Genomic DNA, 26,653 nt, shown 5'->3' with positions numbered 1-26,653 from the left:
GACAGCGCGGGAGCCTGAGCAGGCTCCGGCACCAGCCATGGAGGTCCCTGAAGAGCCCGTGATGACACCTGCCATTTCAGAGCCACGGCAGGAAATACTCACAGCTCTGACTCTCTGTCGGGACCTAGAAGAGTCACCTGCAACTTCGGAAAGCCTGGAGCCCTAGCAGGCTACAGCACTAGCTATGGAGTTCCCTGAGGGGACCCTGATGCCACCTGCCCTGTCGGAGCCGGCGCAGGACATACTCACTGCTCTGACTCACTCTCAGGAGCTCAAAGTGCCACGTCTGGCATTGTCAGTGCCGGAGCCCAAGCAGGCTGCAGGACCAGCTTCGGAGGTCCCTGAAGAGGCCCTTAGGCCACGTCCCATGTCACAGCCAACAGAGGATATACTCACAGCTCTGACTCCCTGTCAGGAGCTTGAAGACCGACCTGGACTTTTCTCAGCCCCCGCACCCACGCACGCTGCAGCACCAACTATGGAGGTCCCTGAAGGGCCCCTGATGCCACCAGCCCTGTCGGAGATGGCGGAGGACATACTTAGAGCTCTGACTTCCTGTCAGAAGTTCGAAGAGCCACCGGCACCCTTGGCAGCCCCGGAGCCCGAGAAGAGTCCAGTCCTAGCTATGGAGGTCCCTGAAGAGCCCCTTAGGCCACGTGACATGTCAGAGCCAGGGGAGGATATACTCACAACTCTGACTCTCTCTCGGGAGCTAGAAGCGTAACCTGCACCTTTTGCAGCCCCAACGCCCGTACACGCTGCAGCACTAGCAATGGCGGTCCCTGAAGGGCCCTTGATGCCACTTGCCATGTCTGAGCCAGCGGAGGATATACATAGAGCTCTGACTCCTTGTGAGGAACACCAAGAATCACCTCCGCCCTTGGCAGCGCTGGAGCCTGAGCAGCCTGCAGCGCCAGCTATGGAGGTCCCTGAAGAGACCCTTAGGTGGCGTTCCATGTCACAACCAACAGAGGATATACTAACAGCACTGACTCTCTGTCAGGAACTTGAACACCCACCTGCACCTTTCGCAGCTGCAGCACCCGCGCACGCTGCAACACTAGGTCTGGAGGTCCCTGAAGGGCCCCTGATGCCACCTGCCCTGTCAGAGCCGGCGCAGGACATACTCACAGCTCTGACTCCCTGTCAGAAGCTCCAAGAGCCACCTGCGCCCTTGGCATCCCCGGAGCATGAGCAGGCTCGAGTCGTAGCTATGGAAGTCCCTGAAGAGCCCCTTAGGCCACGTAACATGTCAGAGCCAGCGGAGGATATACTCACAGCTCTGACTCTCTGCCAGGTGCTGGACAAGTCACTTGCACCTTTGACAGCACGGGAGCCTGAGCAGGCTCCGCCACCAGCCATGGAGGTCCCTGAAGAGCCCGTGATGACACATGCCATTTCAGAGCCACGGCAGGATATACTCACAGCTCTGACACTCACTCGGGATCTAGAAGAGTCACCTGCACCTTTGGAAAGCCTGTAGCCCGAAGAGGCTCCAGCACTAGCTATGGAGGTCCCTGAGGGGACCCTGATGCCACCTGCCCTGTCGGAGCCAGCGCAGGACATACTCACTGCTCTGACTACCTCTCAGGAGCTCCAAGAGCCACGTCCGGCCTAGTCAGCGCAGGAGCCCAAGCAGGCTACAGCACCAGCTTCGGAGGGCCCTGAAGAGCCCCTTTGGCCACCACCCATTTCACAGCCAACAGAGGACATACTCACAGCTCTGACTCCCTGTCAGGAGCTTGAAGACCGCCCTGCACTTTTCGGAGCGCCAGCGTCCGCGCACGCTCCAGCACTAGCTATGGAGGTCCCTGAAGGCCCCCTGATGCCACTTGCCATGTCACAGGCATCGGAGGATACACTCACAGCTCTGATGAACAGTCATGAGCTGTAAGAGTCACCGGCATCTATGGCAGCCCCAGAGCCCGAGCAGGCTCCAGTTCCAGCTATGGAGGTGCCTGAAGGGTCCCTGATGCTACCTGCTCTGTCGGAGCCGGCACAGGACATACTCACAGCTCTGATTCCATCTCAGAAGCACCAAGAGCCACCTGCGCCCTTGGCAGCCCCGGAGCACGAGCAGGCTACAGTCCTAGCTATGGAGGTCCCTGAAGAGCCCCTTAGGCCACATGACATGTCACAGCAAGCGGAGGATATACTCACAGCTCTGACTCTCTGTCAGGTGCTAGAAAGGTCACGTGCACCTTTGACAGCGCGGGAATCTGCGCAGGCTCCAGCACCAGCCATGGAGGTCCCTGAAGAGCCCGTGATGATACCTGCCATTTCAGAGCCACGGCAGGAAATACTCACAGCTCTGACTCTCTGTCGGGACCTAGAACAGTCACCTACACCTTCGGAAAGCTTGGAGCCCCAGCAGGTTCCAGCACTACCTATGGAGGTCCCTGAGGGGACCCTGATCCCACCTGCCCTGTCGGAGCCGGCGCAGGACACACTCACTGCTCTGACTCCCTCTCAGGAGCTCCAGGAGCCACGTCCGGCCTCGGCAGCGCCGGAGCCCGAGCAGTCTGCAGCACCAGCTTCGGAGGTCCCTGAAGAGCCCCTTAGGCCGCGTCCCATGTCACAGCCAACAGAGGATATACTCACAGCTCTGACTCCCTGTCAGGAGCTTGAGGACCGCCCTGCACTTTTCGCAGCCCCAGCGTCCGCGTGCGCTGCAGCACTAGCTACGGAGGTCCCTGAAGGGCCCCTGATGCCACTTGCCATGTCTGAGCCACCGGAGGATGTACACAGCACTCTGACCCCCTGTCAGCAGCTCCAAGAGCCACCTCCGGCCTTGGCTGCGCCGGAGCCCGAGAAGCCTGCAGCACCAGATTCGGAGGTCCCTGAAGAGCCCCGTAGGCCACGTCTCATGTCACAGCCAACAGATGATATACTCCCAGCTCTGACTCCCTGTGAAGTGCTTGAAGACCGACCTGCACTTTTCGCAGCCCCGGCGCCCACACACGCTGCAGCACCAACTATGGAGGTCCCTGAAGGGCCCCTGATGCCACCTGCCCTGTCGGAGATGGCGCAGGACATACTCAGAGCTCTGACTCCCTGTCAGAAGCCTGAAGACCCACCTGCGCCCTTGGCAGCCCCGGAGCCCGAGCAGGCTCCAGTCCTAGCTATGGAGGTCCCTGAAGAGCCCCTTAGGCCACGTGACATGTCAGAGCCAGCGGAGGATATACTCACAACTCTGACTCTCTGTCGGGAGCTACAAGAGTCACCTGCACCTTTTTCAGCCCCAGCGCCCGCGCACACTGCAGCACTAGCAATGGAGGCCCCTGAAGGGCCCCTGATGCCACTTGCCATGTCTGAGCTACCGGAGGATATACACAGAGCTCTGACTCCCTATCAGGAGCTCCAAGAGCCAACTCCACCCTTGGCAGCGCCGGAGCCCGAGCAGCCTGCAGCACCAGCTTCGGAGGTCCATGAAGAGCCCCTTAGGCTGCGTTCCATGTCACCACCAACAGATGATATACTCACAGCTCTGACTCCCTGTCAGGAGCTTGAAGACCCACCTACACCTTTCGCAGCCCCAAAGACCACACACGCTGCAGCACTAGCTCTGGAGGTCCCTGAAGGGTCCCTTATGCCACTTGCCATGTCAGAGGAAGCGGAGGATACACTCACAGCTCTGACGAACGGTCATGAGCTGCAAGAGCCACCGGCATCTATGGCAGCCCCAGAGCCCGAGCAGGTTCCAGCTCCAGCTATGGAGGTCCCTGAAGGGCCCCTGATGCCACCTGCCCTTTCGGAGCTGGCGCAGGACATACTCACAGCTCTGACTCCCTGTCAGAAGCTCCAAGAGCCACCTGCGCCCTTGGCAGCCCTGGAGCCGGAGCAGGCTGCAGTCCTAGCTACGGAGGTCCCTCAAGAGCCCCTTAGGCCACGTGACATGTCAGAGCAACCGGAGTATACACTCACAGCTCTGACTCTCTGTAAGGTGTTAGAAAGGTCACCTGCACCTTTGACAGTGCGGGAGCCTGAGCAGGCTCCGGCACCAGCCATGGAGGTCCCTGAAGAGCCCGTGATGACAACTTCCATTTCAGAGCCACAGTGGGATATACTCACAGCTCTGAGTCTCTGTCAGGAGCTTGAAGACCCACCTGCACATTTCGCAGCCGCAGCGCCCGCGCACGTTGCAGCACTAGCTCTGGAGGTCCCTGAAGGGCCCCTGATGCCACTTGCCATGTCAGAGGAAGCGGAGGATACACTCACAGCTCTGACAAACGGTCATGAGCTGCAAGAGCCACCAGCGTCTATGGCAGCCCCAGAGCCCGAGCAGGCTCCAGCTCCAGCTGTGGAGGTCCCTGAAGTACCCCTGATACCACCTGCCCTGTCGGAGCCGGCGCAGGACATACTCACAGCTCTGACTCCCTGTCAGAAGCTCCAAGAGCCACCTGCGCCCTTGGCAGCCCTGGAGCCCGAGCAGGCTGCAGTCCTAGCTATGGAGGTCCCTCAAGAGCCCCTTAGGCCACGTGACATGTCAGAGCCAGCGGAGGCTATACTCACAACTCGGACTCTCTGTCGGGAGCTAGAAGAGTCACCTGCACCTTTTGCAGCCCCGGCGCCCGCGCACGCTGCAGCACTAGCTCTGGAGGTCCCTGAAGGGCCCCTGATGCCACCTGCCCTGTCAGAGCCGGCACAGGACATACTCACAACTCTGACTCCCTGTCAGGAGCTCCAAGAGCCACCTCCGCCCTTGGCAGCACCGGAACCCGAGCAGCCAGCAGCACCGGAACCCGAGCAGCCAGCAGCACCAGCTACAGAGGTCCCTGAGGAGCCCCTTAGGCCATGTCCCATATCAGAGCCAACAGAGGATATACTCAGGGCGCTGACCCTCTCTCAGGTGCAAGAAGAGTCACCTGCACCTTTGACAGCGCGGGAGCCTGAGCAGGCTCCGGCACCAGCCATGGAGGTCCCTGAAGAGCCCGTGATGACACCTCCCATTTCAGAGCCACGGCAGGATATACTCAGCGCTCTGACTCCCTGTCAGGAGCTTGAAGACCCACTTGCACCTTTGGCAGCCCCGGCGCCCGCGCACGCTGCAGCACTAACTATGGAGGTCCCTGAAGGACCCCTGATGTCACTTGCCTTGTCAGAGCCAGCGGAGGATATACACAGAGCTCTGACTCCCTGTCAGCAGCTCCAAGAGCCACCTGCACCTTTGGCAGCCCCGGAGTCCAAGCAGGCTACAGCATCAGTTATCGGGCTTGCCGAAGGGCGCCGCCTACCAACTCTCTCAGTGGAGCATACGGCCTCGGCCCCGGCCCCGGAGCAGCAGTTCCTGCTCGCTGAATCCCCAAAGGACGGCTTCCCCTCCCCTGTCATTCCAGTGTTTCTAATTTTTGCGTTGTTCATGCACCTATTTCATAGCTTAATACATCCTGGTCTATAAATAAAGGATAAATTGAGTTTTCATGGAATTTTACTCTGATCCTTTTAAACTGTACCTCCAGGTGTCATTAGGTACACAGTGTTTCACAACCTGTCCTTCTACAATATTTCCCTCCCAGACACTCCCGTGCCACTCGTCAGATACTGCTCATTCCCTCAGCCCAGTCCCTGTAGCCACGGCTCCCCTCTCATCTTCGCCTCTGTGAGTTACTTCTTCTGGGTTTTCATGTGTGTGGGATCAGGCAGTGTGGCCTTTTTGTATCTAGCTACGTAACCTATGAGTGATTCATTTTTTTTTTCAGCTTTTTTTCTCTTAAAAAACAAACAAACACAGAAAAACAAAAACAGAAACAAACAAACAAAAAAAAAACCCTTTTCACTACAAAGGAATATTGCTGATACAATACTGCGCATGTGAAGCCCCAAAATGAAATGTTTTCATGATCTGGGATAGGCTTCCCTTTTGTAAGTGTGACCCAGGAGCCAGAAATCTCTGGGTCCAGGAGGCACCTTCAAAATCTTTCATTTTCCTGGATAGGCCAGGTTTCAATGATTCTAATGTGCATGTTATAAAAATATTAAGACTGCATATTAAATCTTCCTCTTTATTACAAACATATCAGGTAATTTAAAAGTTCTCTAAGGTTTCAGCCAGATTACGTTTTGGTAGCAAAAGAGTGATGTAAATATGAAGAAAGGAAGACACATTCCTTCTACCTTCTACCATGATAGCCCATAACACATGGCGTCCCTCTTCCAGTCCTTTCCCTCGGAGTGTATGGGTGAGTGAGAGCGGGGGAGGGGGTTTGCCTGTGTGGGGGACAGGGTGGGGCAGGGAGGGTTCCACAGCTGGGCTCTTGTTCGGCCTGAGGTCCCCACAGTGGACAGGCACTGCTACTCCTCTCCTGTCCCCTTCTGCATTTTCAGGGGCTACACATCATTTACTCAGCAGCACCACCTGCCCAACAACTGAGACCTCTCCAATTCTTTGAGTCTCCTCCTTAAAGTGAAGAGTACAATGTGCCGTAAATCTCTTCTGCTTTAGGGCTGTCTCCTAAAAGCACAATTTCTGGAACACACGCTAGTCCCATTGTTGGGAGTATTGGCAGCAGGGTCCTCTAGCTATACTCTCTTTCTTTCCGTGGAGGCTTGCTCGGGAAAGGAGGGTCCCCGGAGACTAGAGATGAACCCTGAAATCACGAGGAAGACAAGCCAGCACTGAGGCCACCAGGCTACCTGGGCGGGACCCGTGGAGCAGGGAAGAGCCTGTCCATACCGCCCTCATGGATCCTCCCTCCACAAGCAGCCCTGCCCCCCACCCCCCACCCCCGTCCTGGAACACCCCTCATCCAGACCCCGTCCCGGGACACACCCCAGCCACTCCAGCCCCTCTTGCTCTAGAACTCAGCTTCTAAGTAGAGCAACCGGGTCCTGCTTCCAGGCCAGCAGAGGGGCATCGGCCGGGCCACACTTGTCTGCTTGCTCCGGGTCCATCCTTTTTGGGCCCTCTCCTCGCAGGAAGGAACCAACCTCTCAGGGCCGCTCAGCTCAGGGAGTCACAGACATGACCTGAATGTGTTCATCCATATGTCCACTAGGTGGCAACAGCGAGAACTGCTTGAACCTCTGTGAACAGGAGGGACCTTTACTGAGGAGGCAAGAGAAGGCTAGCTGAGGAGGACAAAGCCGGAACTGACACCCCACACCCACCCCCCACCATGGGGTGGACGTGACATTCCTCAGGCACTCCCGGCTGCCCTAAAGGGCAAAGAAATAGTTCACCTATAGACACCACAATCCTGCAAGACTTAAGGCTCCCTCAGTCTCCCAATGTCTTAGCACTTTCCAAGAACCAAGCCTTTCTATCAATTACTTAGCTTCCTGAAGGGAAAGTAGATACAATGAAATGTCCTTCTAATCTGCAGCCTCCAGGAAGTTCCCAACCGTCTTAATGTTCATGCCTTGCTAGAGGGCAAAACCACCTTCCCTAGACAATGGCAAGGCCTCTGTACCTTGGGAGTCTTCTTTAACATATGCAAGTATTATCTCAACCTCCCTTTTCCCTTCCCTTCCCCCAACCCCATAGTCTTATCATCAGCCACCCCTCACAAGCCGGGGCAGCAGCTCTATCTGCCACTGGTCCTGTCATAAACCACCAGTTTTGCACCAAAGACGTCTCAAGAATTCTCTCCTGGTCGTCGGCTCCGGGTTCCACCCCACTGAACCTCACCTATATTCCACGACCTCCTCATTTCCAAAGCACACTGGGTGCTCATGGAAGCTGCAGGATGGACAGAGCCTCAACCGGCGGCTTTGGCACTGGGCATAGCCCCTCCACACCCCTCAGGCTCCTCCAGCAGTGACCCCCTGCCTCTGCCAGCCCCAATTCCCGATAACCCTCCGGTTCAGTTGTTGTGAGAGCGGTGCCTACGCTTCCTGCTCGAGACCCAAGTGAGGAGAAGGGAGAGATCCCTCTCCTCACACGAAGTCACTTGACGGGGAGTCCACTTGATCAGAATCTCTCCGTCTGGGAGCCCTGCAAAGGACAGGAATGCTGTGACCCTCCGCCTTCCCCCAGGAGCTTTGGTGTGGGGAGCACCGCAGACGTCTACACAACTTGGCGCACAACAGCATCACACCTCCGCGCCTACAGATGCGGGCGGCCGTTTTTATTCTCACCCTCTCAAGAGGCGGGGAAAGCCCTCTGGGAACGCAAGGCACACAGAGCAACCCGCTGACCCTGAGCCCCACCGGGCCCCCTGGCAAGGGGCAGTGCATCCCCGTCCAGGCAAAAACACCTGCGAAACAGGGCACTAGGCCCCTGCCCCCCGAAAACGAGGTGAAACAACAAGTGAACAGCAAGTTTACAGACCAAAGAGGACGGCCAAACTCCAGCGCTAGGGGAAAATAGCACCTAGAGCTCGAGGCTTTTTCTCATCATTCATTTCTCTCTCCATTCAACATTTTCCATTTCGTTGTTTTTTTTTTTTTCTGTCTTTTTTCCCTTTCCAACTACTTTTTCTTTTTCTTTTAGCAACTCTTCATTTTTCAATCTTTTCTTAACTTTCATTTTTTACATTGACATTTGATACACATATTCTTCATTCTTGGATTCCTGTCGCTATATTCAATTTGATTTCTGTGTATATATGAGTTTGGCTTTCTTTACCATTTTGGGATTTAGTGACTTCCAACACACAGACCAACAGACACTCGGGACCAAGTGGCTCACCCTGTTTTGTCCACCCTGTGAGATCCTAATCTCTCTCTCCCCCATCCATTCTTCTCTGGGAAAAGTGACTAGAGGGAGGGATTCACGGCAAAAGAAAGAGCCAGAGGTAACCCTCTCGGCCACTGATCTAATGCATACGGTTTTAAGTAAGATGTCAGAGCTGGAACTCAGGATGACAATTACAGAGTTGCTAGCTGGGCTTGAAAAGTCTAAATGACACGAGAGACTCTCATAGTGCAGAAATGAAATCGAATCAGGCCCAAATTCCAAAGGCTCTAACTGAGATGCAGTCTACATTGGATGTGGATGCTCTAACGGCCAGGGTCAATGAGGCAGAAGACAGAGTCAGTGACACCAAAGACAAGCTGATGGAAAGGAAGGAAGCTGAGGAAAAGAGAGAAAGCCAACGAATGGACCATGGGTGGAAGAATCGAAAAATCAGTGATGCCACAAAAGGAAACAATATTGGAATTACTTCTGGCCCCGAGGGAGAAGACACAGAGGGACAGAAGATCTATCTGTGTAGATCTTAGCTGAGAACTTCCCTAATCTGGGAGGGAAACAGGCATTCAAGTCCAAGAGGTAGAGAGGACTCTTCCCCAAATCCACAAGAATAGAGGAACACCCTAACATATACTAGTGACGTTTGCAATTTCAGACATAAAGAGAAAATCCTGAAAGCAGCTTGAGACAAGAGGGTCTTCACCAAGAGGGGTAAGCACATTAGACTAGCCACATACCTATCCACAGAGATCTGGCACACCAGAAAGGGCTGGTGTGATCGAGTCAGGGTACTAAATGCGAAAAACATGCAGCCAAGAATACTTTACCCAGCAAGGAGTCATTCTGAATAGGAGCAGAGATGAAGAGCTTCCAGGACAAAAAGAAACTCAAAGGATTTGGCCGCTAAACCACCCTGCAAGAAAAAGGAAGGGGATCCTGTAAGTGAAGAGACACTCCAAGAGTACCACAGACCAGAAAGAAACAGAGACCATCTACAGAATTAGGGACGTGACAGGTAACACAATGGACTCATCTCCATCTGCTTTTTAGATTTTTTTCTTTATCATTGGTCTGAAGGAATTTTATTGGGATGTAGGTTGATAAGGAGGGTTTTTTTCATGATCTTTATGTTTGGGGGTTTTGTTGGCTGGACTCCTGAATTCTTGAATCTCTGGGTGTAGAGGGTTCATACAATTCAGATCATAATCAGACATTACTTCTTCAAACAGTTTTTTTCTGTACCTCAGCCAATTTCTTATCTACCAGGCCGCGTGAAATTGCTACAAAGCTCACACATACTCTAGTGTTTGTGTGCAGGGCGTGGTTTGCACCCTTCCTTTTCTCTGCTTTATTCTGGACAACTGCAATCATCATACATTCACGTTCTCTCTCTCTCTCTCTCTTTTTGCTATTTAGTGTTTAACGTGAAAGAAAGGCCATCTACTACATTTTTCATCTTAGACGTGCTACTGTTCAGCTCCAGAAGTTGGGTTTTCCTTGTTTTCATATTTTCTATATCTCTGTTTCACTTCATCCTTTGTGTACATTCTTACGTATATAAAACCTCTTTCTAACAGTGGTTTGAATGTCCATGTGCAATACTTCCATCGTCTTTTTCATTTCTGGGTAGGTTTCTATTGTTTAATCTTTCTCCTCAGTACGAGGTGAACTTTTCTCCTTCTTTGCATCCTGGTAATCTTTTGTTGGAAGGCAGCTATCGTGAATTTAATTGTTAGATATTAACTATGGCTTATATTTCTACACATACCCTTGAGGATTGTTCTGATGGGGAGGTTCCTGGAAAACTATTTTATCCTTCCAGACTAGCTTTCCAAAGGTTTGTTAGGTGGTATCACAGTAGTCTTCAATGTATTTTGCTACTGTTCTGTTGGTATTCTGAGCTCTCTTTGCAATGTCCCACGAATTACGAAGTTTTCCACTCTGCCTGCTGCCGGTAGCACAGACTTTTCCTGATTGTGTGTGAAGGCTAGTGACATTTTCCTCTCTGCTTCCCCTGGACTATTATTTTCCCCACGCCACCTACGTTCCTCACACATGTGCCCTACTGAGGAATTCTGTGAAAACTCAAAAGTGATCCTAGATGGCTTTCTGAGGTCCTCATTCTCTGTGCAGCTCTCCTCAGTATTCTGTACTGTAAACCACAGCCATATTGACTTCTCCAAACTTCCACCTTGCTGTCTCCAACTCATGGAAATGGCTGAGCTTCGCCTGTGTTCTACATTCCTGACCCGTAGACTAGAAATGAAATCTCTTTAGGCAGTAAGTTAGGGAAATGCAGAGTCCCTCATGTTTGTCTTCCCCCTTGCACTAGTCACTTCCCTGCATTGCCTGGAAATATATCGAAAGTGTTCTTTTGCCAGGGCGCCTGGGTGGCTCAGTTGCTTACGCCTCCGACTCGTGATCTGGACTCAGGTCACGAACTCAGGGTCTTGGGATCAAGACCAGCGTTGCGCATCACACTCAGCACAGAGTCGGCTTGAGATTCTGTCTCCCCTCTCCCTCTATCCTCCCCACCCCCCACACTCTGTCTCTCAAACCAACACAGAAAATCTTTCAAATAAAAGAAAATCAGTTACGTAAGAGACAGCCTCTGCAACAAGGGGAAGACCCCAGCAGGGTCCGTGCCTTGCCCAGAATCACAGACTGGTAAGAAGGCAGAACCAGGCCTGAACCCAGCTCTCCGAGTGTCCTTAACGGTGGGGCCGTGGCTGAACCTAGCTACTCACTGGGAGCTCGGGAAGAGGTTGTGCTTTGGAACTGGCTGTAGACCTGCACATGGTATGGGGGTGATGAGAAGAAGCATCGACATCCCAGGCAGGAGGCATCCCAGCACGTACCCGTCTGAGGAGGAGCCCAGGCCAGGGCAACCCACTGACGGCACCCCTGCCCGCAGGACACCCAGAGGAAAGGAGGGATGGCTCGTGACACACGACTGGCAGCGTCTAGGGGTAAGGGTGGGCTCAGCCCCTCTAAGCCAAGGCTCCAATGCCTTCTGCAGGGTTTGCCTTGGAAATTAGAAAGCCTAAGACCTGGGAAAGCTATTTCCCATCCACCCCTAGGTGGGACTCTCATCTTCTGGGCCTGCACAATACGAGTATTGGGGCCCACACATGTGCACAGATACACACACAACACAATAGGGACTGTGGGTGGCATCGGAGGAGCTACAGACTCAGAGAAGGTGAGAAAGGAAGAAAATGTGGTGGCAGGTATTCCCTACGTGGGACACCACTCCCCCAATTTCTTAGATGGTATCCCACCTATGCCTGTGGACTTCCGCAAGAAGTCCGCTGGAAAAATCCCTATCGCACAGGCAAGACACAGACCATCCCTGACGGGCACAACGGCTTCTCCGGGGTCCCCAACAGGGAAGATGGAGACTTGCGTCAGAGCCCGGGGTGTTTCTAAGCTGGGGCCCTGGCTGCACCCAGACCTTCCCTAGGGCCTGCGGAGAGGGTTGTGTTGGTGTCACCGGGTACGCATGTGGCATGGCACGCAGAAAGGGGATGAGCAGTCGGCAGCCCAGAGCACTGTTTGTGTAGGTGCTAGTCCAGGTGTGGACTCGGGGAGGGGATCCCAGGAAGTGAAGTCACTTCCCTGATAACCGACCCCCACAGAACTTGGAACCCCGGTCACCAGGCACCCACATTCTAGTGCGGTCCCGTATCAGGCTCACTTGGCCAGAGACATTCGATAGCGAAAGATGTTCTCTTGCTGCGTGCCCATTTTCCGGGGCTCTGGCTTCCAGAAACCCCGGGCTGAGGGACTTTTCACCTGCTGCAGACACTGGCTCAACCCGCGCCCCCGACGCCGCAGGGCCTTTGCCAGGAGGTGCCGGAAGGTAATACTGAGCGGCCTAGGCCAGGCCAGGCCAGGCCAGGCCACGCCACCTCTCCGAGCCATCCCTGGGCAGCCCCATCCCCCCAGTTTCAGGGAAAGAGGGGTATGTGGGGGAGGTCCCGCCCTGGGCTGGAGGAGGTTGCAGGGCAGTGGATACCCTGGGGATGCCTTCATGCTCACACCGATGCCACGGTGGGCAGGGTGGAAAGAGGATTCCTGAGGTGCCTCTCACCAGGGCCAGAGTGAATCCAAGGCCCTCGAGCTGTGTCACTTTTCTCTCCATGGTGGAGCTGCGTGCATCCTGGGGTGTGGTGGGTCTGCAAGGGAGTCCCCTGGGTCTGAGGACCAGCAAAGGCAGCCAGACAGACCTCCGAGGCCTCCCGCCTGGCTGCCGGGCACTGTCTTTACAGAGCTCCACACAGGAGACAGGGCAGGAGCTGAACGATGGGATCCCCTGCCCCACCTCCTTGAAGGACAGGAAGGAGTCCCCTACTGCCAACAAAGTCCAGCGCTGGCTCAGGGTGAGTGGAGGTGCCGGAGGGACCCAGCACCCAGGGCACCGATGCGGCACAAAGGGACCCAGATCCCAGAAACCAGCCTCTGGGCTCCTCGGGGCTCCCTCCTGGACTCCTGGCTCCCATGTGAACCTGGATCCCCATCTCCTCCCCAAACCTGCCGTCAGGGCCCTGCCAACGGCCTTGGCCCCATGCACAGTCCCTATCCACATATCTGTACGAATATCAGAAAAGCGACCTTAAACCACCTCTCATCCCTTGCTCGAGATCCTGCTGAGCTGGGAGACTTTTCCCCAAAGGGGCCTGGGGCTCATGGTACTATGCCTATTGCTCTGCCCTTTGGTTGTGAAGGAACCCATCCCTGGGGCCCCTCCAGGGTCCGGAGCAGGCGCCTCCTTGTGCTGCACAACATTCCAGAAGGCCCATCCGTTACCGCAGCCACTGAGCCCTTCACAGAGGCAGGACGTTCATGTGATTCCCTTCTGTTGCCAACTCACAGCGCTGCACGGAACATCCTACGTGCCCTAAAATCCCGAGCACCCCCACCCATGAAACAGTCTCTGTGTTCTCAAGCCTGACATACATCGTCAGAAATCACAGGGACGATGCCGTTAGTGCAGGGAGCGGCTGTCAATACTCCGCTGACGATCTGACCTGAGATACCGACGTCCATTCACACACCCCCCACCTCACATCCCCGTATTGTTGCCATTCTCCTTTTTCCCTAAAGAGATTGCACGAGTTATGTTTTTGAGAGACAGACAGAGACAGAGACAGAGACAGAGACAGAGACGGGGGTTGGAGACACAGAGGGAGAGACAGGATCCTCAAGCAGACCCTGCCCTAAGTGCGAAGCCTGACGACGGACTCGATCTCAGGACGCGCGCATCAGGAGCTCAGCCGAAACCAAGAGGCGGACCCTGAACCCACGGAACCAGCCAGGCACCTTGCTCCTTTTGTCTACTGTGGGCCCTCCTGTCCCACCTCTTTGCCTACGTCACCGAGAGCCTGGGGGTTTGCTCTGGGCTCCAACCCCCAACCCTCCTGGTGACCGCAGTGAAGACCGCATGTCTCCCCTGTCCCACCTCAGGCTAGAAAGGCCTCAACCGTGAAGAGCAATGGGAGCTGCGTGGTGCGGCCCCAACGGGCAGAGCTGCTGAAGAAGCGAGTAGAACACCTGCTGCCCGCCTTCCTAGACGGAGACCTCAGCTACGTCTCCATGTTCCTGGCCACATACAGAGCTTATGCTACCACCCAGGAGGTGCTGGACCAGCTGGTGACAAGGTGAGCACCCTGCCCCTCCACAGCCCAGTGGGATTTGCCCACCTCCTGCCTGGGAGTCTGGGGAATGCCACCCAACTTCGCGGAGCCTCAGTGGGCTCCTCGGACTGGGGCAGAGTTATTACAGGGACTCAGTGGGGTCCTGGAGGGTAAGGACACCTGGGCGCCTGGCCCTGTGGAAAGGTCCTCTACGGGGGCTGTGGTCGTGCTCGTGGATCATCGTCCCGCTCCCCATGAAGAAGCCTCTGCCTCAGCCCTCACCGTCACCACGGTCTTGAGCTGGGCTCTTTTCCCCTTGGAAAAGGACATCTGACACTCCATCTGGGGTCTGTGTCCTGGGTGAGACCAGAGCAGGCATGCCCGGGCATGAGCAGGGGGCCCCAGGCCCACTCAGCTCTCTGGGATGGGGCTGGTGGGGGCCCTTTCATTCATCGAGCATAAAGGATGGATGCCCTTCTAGGTGCAGACCTCCAGACGCTTCCCTGGGCGCTGACTGTGATCCCACGCACACAGCAGACAGCACCCGGGAGCACCCCAGGGCTCCATTCTAGTCGGCAGTCAGACAGTGACACTAGATACGATGAGAGGGAGGGTTCACAGGGCATTTCATGCGATCCCCCCACCACCCCTCCGGCCTCCTCTAGCTACGGATGCGTCCTCTCTTCCTGGGACGAGATCGGCGGAGACCAGGAGCAGCGGGGCACGTGAGTGAGCTTTGGCTAATGCACAGGGCCCTTCCTTCTTCGAGAGGGCAGCGAGGGGACTGTGATCTGGGGGCTGCTGGACCCTCATCCCACACATCGGCCATTCCTGTGAGAGGGTCCAGGTCTGAGGGCTGCTTCTGCAGAAGAGGAAAGGGGGCCTGGAGAGCCCTGGGTGGGGTGTGGGCACTGTGGGAGAGCAGAGCGGGCTGGAGGGCAGCCTCAGCCCCTAACAGAGTCATTCCCCATCCCCGCCGCCTCTCAGCCCTGTCTCTACCCTAATCCTGGGACCCAGAACAAAGGGCGTGGCTTCCACACATCTGGTGGAACGTCGACACTGGGTGCTCAGCAGGTACTCAGGAGACCCAGGGAGGGCCCGGGGACTGGACGTCCCCCAGCCAGTGGGAGATTAGTGTCCACGCAAGGACACCCTCTCCTGGCACCTACTGAACGAGGCAGCACGTAGGCACGGGAGGGGAAGTGGGCGGTATCGGGAGGGTCCTGGGAAGGCCAGGGATGGGACAGAGTCCCTTAGTTCCCTCCTTGATTGGATAGTCATAGCAATGACCACGCCAGACACGCCACCCCTCCCTGCCCACATGCAGTGCAAGTCACGCGGCAAGTGGGCAGGGAGACTGAGCAGGGTGTCCAGCTTCCGCTTGGAGGACAGAAATGGTCACACCAGGGGTCAAGGACTCCCACTCACAGAGGCTTTGGGCCAGCCCCTCCTCAGTGACCAGGCCTGCCTCAGGCAGCTCTGCCACATCACAGGTGGACATGGAGTAGGAATGGGCTCTGACAGCCAGGAGCCGGGGACCCAGGGGCCCAGGTTCCGACAGGGGCTCCCTGGGGCATCCGCGTGGGAGGTGCCCTGTCCTCTGACTCCTCTGCCCACCTGTCTCTCCCCAGGGTCATCTCCTCCATCCTGGGCACCTGGCTGGACCACTACCCTGAAGATTTCTTCCAGCCCCCGGAATTTCCCTGCCTAAAGACACTACTGGCATACGTAGGGTTCCTCGTGCCAGGCTCAGACCTGGAGCAACGTGCCTGGCTCCTCCTCTCTCGGCTGCGACACCTCGAGCCCGCTGAGCCGGAGGCTGGGGGTGAGGAGGACTGGGGGTGACTGATGGAGGCCTGTGGAGGGGAGAGAGTGGGCCACACAGAGCAAGCCTCCACAGACTGCAGTGTGGCTGGGAGCAAGGAGTGGTCTCAGATCACTGTCCCCATGGGCTACAGTTTGGGGAGACCACCCAGGGATGGGTTCTTAGACAATACTGAGTGGTGGGCAAAGTTGCCTTCATTTGGAAGGGACATGGAAAGACAATCATGATGACCATACTTTCTCTTCTTGGAGCGACAGCAGCAGCCCCACAGCGAGATCCGCAACCGCGCCGAAAGCTAGTCCCAGCTCCCACTGTGGTGCCTGATGCAGCTTCAGAGCCTGAGCTGGAAAATCCCATCACTGCTGCTGGAGCTCAGCAACTCAAAAGAGCAGGGACGTCATCTGTCCTGTCGGGCCCAGTGCAGCTGGTGGTCAGAGCTCTGATCCACCGTGAGGACGTCCAAGAGTCACCTGCACCCTTGGAAAGCCAGGAGCCTCAGCAGGCCCCAGCACCAGCCACGGAGGTCCCTGAAGAGCCCGAGATGACACCTCCCACGTCAGAGCCACGGCAGGATATACTCCCAGCTCTGACTCTCTGTCGGGAGCTACAAGAGTCACCTGCACCTTTGGAAAGCCTGGAGCCCGAGCAGGCTCCAGCACTACCTATGGAGGTCCCTGAGGGGACCCTGATGCCACCTGCCCTGTCGGAGACGGCGCAGGACATACTCACTGCTCTGACTCCCTCTCAGGAGCTCCAGGAGCCACGTCCGGCCTTGGCAGCGCCGGAGCCCGAGCAGCCTGCAGCACCACCTTCAGAGGTCCCTGAAGAGCCCCTTAGGCCGCGTCCCATGTCACAGCCAACAGAGGATATACTCCCAGCTCTGACTCCCTATCAGGAGCTTGAAGACCCACCTGCACCTTTCGCAGCCCCAGCGCCCACGCACGCTGCAGCACTAGCTCTGGAGGTCCCTGAAGGGTCCCTTATGCCACTTGCCATGTCAGAGGAAGCGGAGGATACACTCACAGCTCTGACGAACGGTCATGAGCTGCAAGAGCCACTGGCATCTATGGCAGCCCCAGAGCCCGAGCAGGCTCCTGCTCCAGCTATGGAGGTCCCTGAAGGGCCCCTGATGCCACCTGCCCTGTCAGAGCCGGCGCAGGACATACTCACAGCTCTGACTCCCTGTCAGAAGCTCCAAGAGCCACCTGCGCCCTTGGCAGCCCCGGAGCCCGAGGAGGCTGCAGTCCTAGCTATGGAGGTCCCTCAAGAGCCCCTCAGGCCACGTGACATGTCAGACCCAGCGGAGGATATACTCACAGCTCTGACTCTCTGTCAGGTGCTAGAAAGGTCACCTGCACCTTTGACAGTGCGGGAATCTGAGCAGGCTCCGGCACCAGCCATGGAGGTCCCTGAAGAGCCCGTGATGACACCTGCCATTTCAGAGCCACGGCAGGATATACTCCCAGCTCTGACTCTCTGTCGGGAGCTACAAGAGTCACCTGCACCTTTGGAAAGCCTGGAGCCCGAGCAGGCTCCAGCACTACCTATGGAGGTCCCTGAGGGGACCCTGATGCCACCTGCCCTGTCGGAGACGGCGCAGGACATACTCACTGCTCTGACTCCCTCTCAGGAGCTCCAGGAGCCACGTCCGGCCTTGGCAGCGCCGGAGCCCGAGCAGCCTGCAGCACCACCTTCGGAGGTCCCTGAAGAGCCCCTTAGGCCGCGTCCCATGTCACAGCCAACAGAGGATATACTCCCAGCTCTGACTCCCTGTCAGGAGCTTGAGGACCGCCCTGTACTTTTCGCAGCCCCAGCATCCGCGCACGCTGCAGCACTAGCTACGGAGGTCCCTGAAGGGCCCCTGATGCCACTTGCCATGTCTGAGCCACCGGAGGATGTACACAGCACTCTGACCCCCTGTCAGCAGCTCCAAGAGCCACCTCCGGCCTTGGCTGCGCCGGAGCCCGAGAAGCCTGCAGCACCAGATTCGGAGGTCCCTGAAGAGCCCCGTAGGCCACGTCTCACGTCACAGCCAACAGATGATACACTCACAGCTCTGACTCCCTGTGAAGAGCTTGAAGACCGGCCTGCACTTTTTGCAGCCCCGGCGCCCACACACGCTGCAGCACCAACTATGGAGGTCCCTGAAGGGCCCCTGATGCCACCTGCCCTGTCGGAGCCGGCGCAGGACATACTCACTGCTCTGAGTCCCTGTCAGGAGCTCCAAGGGCCACCTCCGCCCTTGGCAGCACCGGAACCCGAGCAGCGTGCAGCGCCAGCTACGGAAGTCCCTGAAGAGCCCCTTAGGCCACGTCCCATATCAGAGCCAACAGAGGATATACTCAGGGCTCTGACCCTCTCTCAGGTGCAAGAAGAGTCACCTGCACCTTTGACAGTGCGGGAGCCTGAGCAGGCTCCGGCACCAGCCATGGAGGTCGCTGAAGAGCGCGTGATGACAGCTCCCATTTCAGGGCCACGGCAGGATATACTCAAAGCTCTGACAGCATGTCAGGATCTTGAAGACCCACCTGCTTTCGCAGCCCGAGCACCCGCGCATGCTGCAACACTAACTATGGAGGTCCCTGAAGGGCCCCTGATGCCACCTGCCCTGTCGGAGCCGGCGCAGGACATGCTCACTGCTCTGACTCCCTGTCAGGAGCTCCAAGAGCCACCTCCGCTCTTGGCAGCGCCGGAGCCCGAGCAGCCTGCAGCACCAGCTTCGGAGGTCCCTGAAGAGCCCCTTGGGCCACGTCTCATGTCACAGCCCACAGATGATATACTCCCAGCTCTGACTCCCTGTCAGGAGCTTGAAGACCGACCGGCACTTTTCGCAGCCCCGGCGCCCACGCACGCTGCAGCACCAACTATGGAGGTTCCTGAAGGGCCCCCGATGCCACTTGCCATGTCAGAGGAAGCGGAGGATACACTCACAGCTCTGACGAACGGTCATGAGCTGCAAGAGCCACTGGCATCTATGGCAGCCCCAGAGCCCGAGCAGGCTCCAGCTCCAGCTATGGAGGTCCCTGAAAGGCCCCTGATGCCACCTGCCCTGTCGAAGACGGCGCAGGAGATACAAACAGCTCTGACTCCCTGTCAGAAGCTCCAAGAGCCACCTGCGCCCTTGGCAGCCCCGGAGCCCGAGCTGGCTCCAGTCCTACCTATGCAGGTCCCTGAAGAGCCCCTTTGGCCACGTGACATGTCAGAGCCAGCGGAGGCTATACTCACAACTCGGACTCTCTGTCGGGAGCTAGAAGAGTCACCTGCACCTTTTGCAGCCCCGGCGCCCGCGCACGCTGCAGCACTAGCTCTGGAGGTCCCTGAAGGGCCCCTGATGCCACCTGCCCTGTCGGAGCCGGCGCAGGACATACTCACTGCTCTGACTCCCTGTCAGGAGCTCCAAGAGCCACCTCCGCCCTTGGCAGCACCGGAACCCGAGCAGCCTGCAGCACCAGCTACAGAGGTCCCTGAGGAGCCCCTTAGGCCACGTCCCATATCAGAGCCAACAGAGGATATACTCAGGGCGCTGACCCTCTCTCAGGTGCAAGAAGAGTCACCTGCACCTTTGAAAGCACGGGAGCCTGAGCAGGCTCCGGCACCAGCCATGGAGGTCCCTGAAGAGCCCGTGATGACACCTCCCATTTCAGAGCCACGGCAGGATATACTCAGCGCTCTGACTCCCTGTCAGGAGCTTGAAGACCCACCTGCACCTTTGGCAGCCCCGGCGCCCGCGCACGCTGCGGCACTAACTATGGAGGTCCCTGAAGGGCCCCTGATGTCACTTGCCTTCTCAGAGCCAGCGGAGGATATACACAGAGCTCTGACTCCCTGTCAGCAGCTCCAAGAGCCACCTGCACCTTTGGCAGCCCAGGAGTCCAAGCAGGCTACAGCACCAGTTATCGGGCTTGCCGAAGGGCGCCGCCTACCATCTCTCTCAGTGGAGCATACGGCCTCGGCCCCGGAGCAGCAGTTCCTGCTAGCTGAATCCCCAAAGGATGGCTTACCCTCCCCTGTCATTCCAGTGTTTCTAATTTTTGCGTTGTTCATGCACCTATTTCATAGCTTAATACATTCTGGTCTATAAATAAAGGATAAATTGAGTTTTCATGGAATTTTACTCTGATCCTTTTAAACTGTACCTCCAGGTGTCATTAGGTACACAGTGTTTCACAACCTGTCCTTCTACAATATTTCCCTCCCAGACACTCCCGTGCCACTCGTCAGATACTGCTCATTCCCTCAGCCCAGTCCCTGTAGCCACGGCTCCCCTCTCATCTCCGCCTCTGTGAGTTACTTCTTCTGGGTTTTCATGTGTGTGGGATCAGGCAGTGTGGCCTTTTTGTATCTAGCTACGTAACCTATGAGTGATTCATTTTTTTTTCAGCTTTTTTTCTCTTAAAAAACAAACAAACACAGAAAAACAAAAACAGAAACAAACAAAAAAAAAAACCCTTTTCACTACAAAGGAATATTGCTGATACAATACTGCGCATGTGAAGCCCCAAAATGAAATGTTTTCATGATCTGGGATAGGCTTCCCTTTTGTAAGTGTGACCCAGGAGCCAGAAATCTCTGGGTCCAGGAGACACCTTCAAAATCTTTCATTTTCCTGGATAGGCCAGGTTTCAATGATTCTAATGTGCATGTTATAAAAATATTAAGACTGCATATTAAATCTTCCTCTTTATTACAAACATATCAGGTAATTTAAAAGTTCTCTAAGGTTTCAGCCAGATTACGTTTTGGTAGCAAAAGAGTGATGTAAATATGAAGAAAGGAAGACACATTCCTTCTACCTTCTACCATGATAGCCCATAACACATGGCGTCCCTCTTCCAGTCCTTTCCCTCGGAGTGTATGGGTGAGTGAGAGCGGGGGAGGGGGTTTGCCTGTGTGGGGGACAGGGTGGGGCAGGGAGGGTTCCACAGCTGGGCTCTTGTTCGGCCTGAGGTCCCCACAGTGGACAGGCACTGCTACTCCTCTCCTGTCCCCTTCTGCATTTTCAGGGGCTACACATCATTTACTCAGCAGCACCACCTGCCCAACAACTGAGACCTCTCCAATTCTTTGAGTCTCCTCCTTAAAGTGAAGAGTACAATGTGCCGTAAATCTCTTCTGCTTTAGGGCTGTCTCCTAAAAGCACAATTTCTGGAACACACGCTAGTCCCATTGTTGGGAGTATTGGCTGCAGGGTCCTCTAGCTATACTCTCTTTCTTTCCGTGGAGCCTTGCTCGGGAAAGGAGGGTCCCCGGAGACTAGAGATGAACCCTGAAATCACGAGGAAGACAAGCCAGCACTGAGGCCACCAGGCTACCTGGGCGGGACCCGTGGAGCACGGGAGAGCCTGTCCCTACCGCCCTCATGGATCCTCCCTCCACAAGCAGCCCTGCCCCCCCACCCCACCCCCACCCCCCGTCCTGGAACACCCCTCATCCAGACCCCGTCCCGGGACACACCCCAGCCACTCCAGCCCCTCTTGCTCTAGAACTCAGCTTCTAAGTAGAGCAACCGGGTCCTGCTTCCAGGCCAGCAGAGGGGCGTCGGCCGGGCCACACTTGTCTGCTTGCTCCGGGTCCATCCTTTTTGGGCCCTCTCCTCGCAGGAAGGAACCAACCTCTCAGGGCCGCTCAGCTCAGGGAGTCACAGACATGACCTGAATGTGTTCATCCATATGTCCACTAGGTGGCAACAGCGAGAACTGCTTGAACCTCTGTGAACAGGAGGGACCTTTACTGAGGAGGCAAGAGAAGGCTAGCTGAGGAGGACAAAGCCGGAACTGACACCCCACACCCACCCCCCACCATGGGGTGGACGTGACATTCCTCAGGCACTCCCGGCTGCCCTAAAGGGCAAAGAAATAGTTCACCTATAGACACCACAATCCTGCAAGACTTAAGTCTCCCTCAGTTTCCCAACGTCTTAGCACTTTACAAGAACCAAGCCTTTCTATCAATTACTTAGCTTCCTGAAGGGAAAGTAGATACAATGAAATGTCCTTCTAATCTGCAGCCTCCAGGAAGTTCCCAACCGTCTTAATGTCCATGCCTTGCTAGAGGGCAAAACCACCTTCCCTAGACAATGGCAAGGCCTCTGTACCTTGGGAGTCTTCTTTAACATATGCAAGTATTATCTCAACCTCCCTTTTCCCTTCCCTTCCCCCAACCCCATAGTCTTATCATCAGCCACCCCTCACAAGCCGGGGCAGCAGCTCTATCTGCCACGGGTCCTGTCAGAAACCACCAGTTTTGCACCAAAGACGTCTCAAGAATTCTCTCCTGGTCGTCGGCTCCGGGTTCCACCCCACTGAACCTCACCTATATTCCACGACCTCCTCATTTCCAAAGCACACTGGGTGCTCATGGAAGCTGCAGGATGGACAGAGCCTCAACCGGCGGCTTTGGCACTGGGCATAGCCCCTCCACACCCCTCAGGCTCCTCCAGCAGTGACCCCCTGCCCCTGCCAGCCCCAATTCCCGATAACCCTCCGGTTCAGTTGTTGTGAGAGCAGTGCCTACGCTTCCTGCTCGAGACCCAAGTGAGGAGAAGGGAGAGATCCCTCTCCTCGCACGAAGTCACTTGACGGGGAGTCCACTTGATCAGAAGCTCTCCGTCTGGGAGCCCTGCAAAGGACAGGAATGCTGTGACCCTCCGCCTTCCCCCAGGAGCTTTGGTGTGGGGAGCACCGCAGACGTCTACACAACTTGGCGCACAACAGCATCACACCTCCGCGCCTACAGATGCGGGCGGCCGTTTTTATTCTCACCCTCTCAAGAGGCGGGGAAAGCCCTCTGGGAACGCAAGGCACACAGAGCAACCCGCTGACCCTGAGCCCCACCGGGCCCCCTGGCAAGGGGCAGTGCATCCCCGTCCAGGCAAAAACACCTGCGAAACAGGGCACTAGGCCCCTGCCCCCCGAAAACGAGGTGAAACAAGTGAACAGCAAGTTTACAGACCAAAGAGGACGGCCAAACTCCAGCGCTAGGGGAAAATAGCACCTAGAGCTCGAGGCTTTTTCTCATCATTCATTTCTCTCTCCATTCAACATTTTCCATTTCGGTTTTTTTTTTTTCTGTCTTTTTTCCCTTTCCAACTACTTTTTCTTTTTCTTTTAGCAACTCTTCATTTTTCAATCTTTTCTTAACTTTCATTTTTTACATTGACATTTGATACACATATTCTTCATTCTTGGATTCCTGTCGCTATATTCAATTTGATTTCTGTGTATATATGAGTTTGGCTTTCTTTACCATTTTGGGATTTAGTGACTTCCAACACACAGACCAACAGACACTCGGGACCAAGTGGCTCACCCTGTTTTGTCCACCCTGTGAGATCCTAATCTCTCTCTCCCCCATCCATTCTTCTCTGGGAAAAGTGACTAGAGGGAGGGATTCACGGCAAAAGAAAGAGCCAGAGGTAACCCTCTCGGCCACTGATCTAATGCATACGGTTTTAAGTAAGATGTCAGAGCTGGAACTCAGGATGACAATTACAGAGTTGCTAGCTGGGCTTGAAAAAAGTCTAAATGACACGAGAGACTCTCAGAGTGCAGAAATGAAATCGAATCAGGCCCAAATTCCAAAGGCTCTAACTGAGATGCAGTCTACATTGCATGTGGACACTCTAACGGCCAGGGTCAATGAGGCAGAAGACAGAGTCAGGGACACCAAAGACAAGCTGACGGAAAGGAAGGAAGCCGAGGAAAAGAGAGAAAGCCAACGAATGGACCATGGGTGGGGGAATCGAAAAATCAGTGATGCCACAAAAGGAAACAATATTGGAATTACTTCTGGCCCCGAGGGAGAAGACACAGAGGGACAGAAGATCTGTCTGTGTAGATCGTAGCTGAGAACTTCCCCAATCTGGGAGGGAAACGGGCATTCAAGTCCAAGAGGTAGAGAGGACTCTTCCCCAAATCCACAGGAATAGAGGAACACCCTAACATATACAGTGACGTTTGCAATTTCAGACACAAAGAGAAAATCCTGAAAGCAGCTTGAGACAAGAGGGTCTTCTAGCCACATACCTATCCACAGAGACCTGGCACACCAGAAAGGGCTGGCGTGATCGAGTCAGGGTACTAAATGAGAAAAACATGCAGCCAAGAATACTTTACCCAGCAAGGAGGCATTCCGAATAGGAGCAGAGATAAAGAGCTTCCAGGACAGAAAGGGACTCAAAGGATTTGGCCGCGAAACCACCCTGCAAGAAATAGGAAGGGGGATCCTGTAAGTGAAGAGACACTCCAAGAGTACCACAGACCAGAAAGAAACAGAGACCATCTACAGAATTAGGGACGTGACAGGTAACGCAATGGACTCATCTCCATCTGCTTTTTAGATTTTTTCTTTATCACTGGTCTGAAGCAATTTTATTGGGATGTAGGTTGATAAGGAGGGTTTTTTTCATGATCTTTATGTTTGGGGGTTTTGTTGGCTGGATTCCTGCATTCTTGAATCTCTGGGTGGAGAGGGTTCATACAATTCAGATAATAATCAGACATTACTTCTTCAAACAGTTTTTTTCTGTACCTCAGCCAATTTCTTATCTACCAGGCCACGTGAAATTGCTACAAAGCTCACACATACTCTAGTGTTTGTGTGCAGGGCGTGGTTTGCACCCTTCCTTTTCTCTGCTTTATTCTGGACAACTGCAATGATCATACATTCACGTTCTCTCTCTCTCTGTCTCTGTCTCTCTCTCTCTCTTTTTGCTATTTAGTGTCTAACGTGAAAGAAAGGCCATCTACTACATTTTTCATCTTAGACGTGCTACTGTTCAGCTCCAGAAGTTGGGTTTTCCTTGTTTTCATATTTTCTATATCTCTGTTTCACTTCATCCTTTGTGTACATTCTTACGTATATAAAACCTCTTTCTAACAGTGGTTTGAATGTCCATGTGCAATACTTCCATCGTCTTTTTCATTTCTGGGTAGGTTTCTATTGTTTAATCTTTCTCCTCAGTACGAGGTGAACTTTTCTCCTTCTTTGCATCCTGGTAATCTTTTGTTGGAAGGCAGCTATCGTGAATTTTAATTGTTAGATATTAACTATGGCTTATATTTCTACACATACCCTTGAGGATTGTTCTGATGGGGAGGTTCCTGGAAAACTATTTTATCCTTCCAGACTAGCTTTCCAAAGGTTTGTTAGGTGGTATCACAGTAGTCTTCAATGTATTTTGCTACTGTTCTGTTGGTATTCTGAGCTCTCTTTGCAATGTCCCACGAATTACGAGGTTTTCCACTCTGCCTGCTGCCGGTAGCACAGACTTTTCCTGATTGTGTGTGAAGGCTAGTGACATTTTCCTCTCTGCTTCCCCTGCGCTATTATTTTCCCCACACCACCTACGTTCCTCACACATGTGCCCTACTGCGGAATTCTATGACAACTCAAAAGTGATCCTAGATGGCTTTCTGAGGTCCTCTTTCTCTGTGCAGCTCTCCTCAGTATTCTGTACTGTAAACCACAGCCATATTGACTTCTCCAAACTTCCACCTTGCTGTCTCCAACTCATGGAAATGGCTGAGCTTCGCCTGTGTTCTACATTCCTGACCCATAGACTAGAAATGAAATCTCTTTAGGCAGTAAGTTAGGGAAATGCAGAGTCCCTCATGTTTGTCTTCCCCCTTGCACTAGTCACTTCCCTGCATTGCCTGGAAATATATCGAAAGTGTTCTTTTGCCAGGGCGCCTGGGTGGCTCAGTTGCTTACGCCTCCGACTCGTGATCTGGACTCAGGTCACGAACTCAGGGTCTTGGGATCAAGACCAGCGTTGCGCATCACACTCAGCACAGAGTCGGCTTGAGATTCTGTCTCCCCTCTCCCTCTATCCTCCCCACCCCCCACACTCTGTCTCTCAAACCAACACAGAAAATCTTTCAAATAAAAGAAAATCAGTTACGTAAGAGACAGCCTCTGCAACAAGGGGAAGACCCCAGCAGGGTCCGTGCCTTGCCCAGAATCACAGACTGGTAAGAAGGCAGAACCAGGCCTGAACCCAGCTCTCCGAGTGTCCTTAACGGTGGGGCCGTGGCTGAACCTAGCTACTCACTGGGAGCTCGGGAAGAGGTTGTGCTTTGGAACTGGCTGTAGACCTGCACATGGTATGGGGGTGATGAGAAGAAGCATCGACATCCCAGGCAGGAGGCATCCCAGCACGTACCCGTCTGAGGAGGAGCCCAGGCCAGGGCAACCCACTGACGGCACCCCTGCCCGCAGGACACCCAGAGGAAAGGAGGGATGGCTCGTGACACACGACTGGCAGCGTCTAGGGGTAAGGGTGGGCTCAGCCCCTCTAAGCCAAGGCTCCAATGCCTTCTGCAGGGTTTGCCTTGGAAATTAGAAAGCCTAAGACCTGGGAAAGCTATTTCCCATCCACCCCTAGGTGGGACTCTCATCTTCTGGGCCTGCACAATACGAGTATTGGGGCCCACACATGTGCACAGATACACACACAACACAATAGGGACTGTGGGTGGCATCGGAGGAGCTACAGACTCAGAGAAGGTGAGAAAGGAAGAAAATGTGGTGGCAGGTATTCCCTACGTGGGACACCACTCC

General features: G+C 54.9%; 1 long non-coding RNA gene across 2 annotated transcripts in view; it reads right to left on the bottom strand.

Moving 5' to 3' along the window:
- The window catches only part of LOC130542301 (uncharacterized), a 40,263-nt gene extending 15,748 nt beyond the window's left edge, over positions 1-24,515 (bottom strand). Inside the window, exons 1-2 of one of the 2 annotated variants that reach the window (XR_008956763.1) lie at positions 24,208-24,515; positions 9,460-9,545 (exon numbers count right to left, since the gene is read on the bottom strand). This is a non-coding gene — a long non-coding RNA (uncharacterized LOC130542301). The remainder of the gene's footprint in view (positions 1-9,459; positions 9,546-24,207) is intronic. The other variant, XR_008956764.1, reaches the window with a different exon arrangement.
- Positions 24,516-26,653: the final 2,138 nt, after the last annotated feature.

This window comes from Ursus arctos, unplaced genomic scaffold (assembly GCF_023065955.2).
Source record: "Ursus arctos isolate Adak ecotype North America unplaced genomic scaffold, UrsArc2.0 scaffold_32, whole genome shotgun sequence".
Lineage (NCBI taxonomy): Eukaryota > Metazoa > Chordata > Mammalia > Carnivora > Ursidae > Ursus > Ursus arctos.
The sequence above is the reverse complement of the archived record's forward strand: the minus strand, read 5'-3'. Positions and strand labels throughout refer to the sequence as shown.